The sequence below is a fragment of the Myodes glareolus genome, chromosome 2 (assembly GCF_982192425.1).
Source record: "Myodes glareolus chromosome 2, mMyoGla1.1, whole genome shotgun sequence".
Classification (NCBI taxonomy): domain Eukaryota; kingdom Metazoa; phylum Chordata; class Mammalia; order Rodentia; family Cricetidae; genus Myodes; species Myodes glareolus.
The window spans coordinates 8,368,948-8,370,137 of NC_142027.1; positions in this window are offsets into that span (position 1 = coordinate 8,368,948).

Genomic DNA, 1,190 nt, shown 5'->3' on the forward strand with positions numbered 1-1,190 from the left:
CACTCTATCTCCCAGTGTCGCTCTGGGCCCAGTGTGTGCGGCTGTTTCTCTGGCATTCTTTCCCCCTTCGCCCTTGGATGTCTAGAGCAGGGCACTTGTGATTTGGAGGCTGTCCCACCAGGGGAGCCTGTCTGATGTTTGCTTCAGGATGAGATTGGGGTCATCGGCCATTGAGAGGACAGCAGCAGAGGGACAGGCTGTTTTCTTCACATCATGTCAAGGACACACACTGCCATGGTGATTTATGCGTGCTGACAGCGGTCTTGGTCACCTGTCGGAAGCGCTGCTTATCAGATATGTCTGTTGCGAAGTTATTCTTTGTGTTTCCATATTGTACACAGTAGTGTGGAGCCTCTGGTTTAGGGGGGCTGCAGACACCCACAGCTGGGGGAGCAAGCCGCTTTATTCAGTGTGGGATTTAAATACTAATGTCATCCCAAGCCATCCTCATGGGAACATCCATCCAGAATAGAGTGTGTGATGTGTGTGATGTGTATGTGTGTGCATGTGTGGCCTGTGTGTGATATGGGTATGTGTGCGAATGTGTGGTGTGTGTATGCATGTGTGGCGTGTGTGCGGTGTGTGTAGTGTGCACAATGCTATAATGACCTAACATTTTTAGGAATAGCTTACCACAGTTAGCACATGCTATTGTTTTAGAATGGCTGGGTTCTACCTGTTAATACTTGGTCTAGTATCTTGGCATCTGTTTTCAGGAGTTGTGTTGTCCTGTGATTGTCCGTCTTGCTCTCATCTCTGCAGGTCTGCTGTCAGGTGTGCCAACTCCATAACCTAAGGTAAGGCTCGCTAGGTACCCTTAGTATTAAAGCTCAAAATGTGTTTTGGAATTACAGATTTTGGCCTCATTTTGGGTGAGTTTTGTCTTTATCTCCTGTTCTCTTCTGCCCTCCATCCTGTCTGGCCAGTCCTTCCTTGACCATCATTGTACAACAGTTGCTGCCTGGACTCTGGATTGAATCCTGGACCAGATTTATAACAGAAATGTGGGTGTCTTCCTCCACAGAACCCCTAGGGATAATTTCCCATCATGAGGCTAGCATGTGACTAGGCTTAGGTCTCCTTTAGCCTTGGGTTGCCTTCTTCCTGGGTCCCTGAGTGGTGGTGAGCCACGGTTCTTTCTTTCAAAGTCTCCACCTGGGTTGCTGACTTTGTGTGCCGTGTTTGGTTCC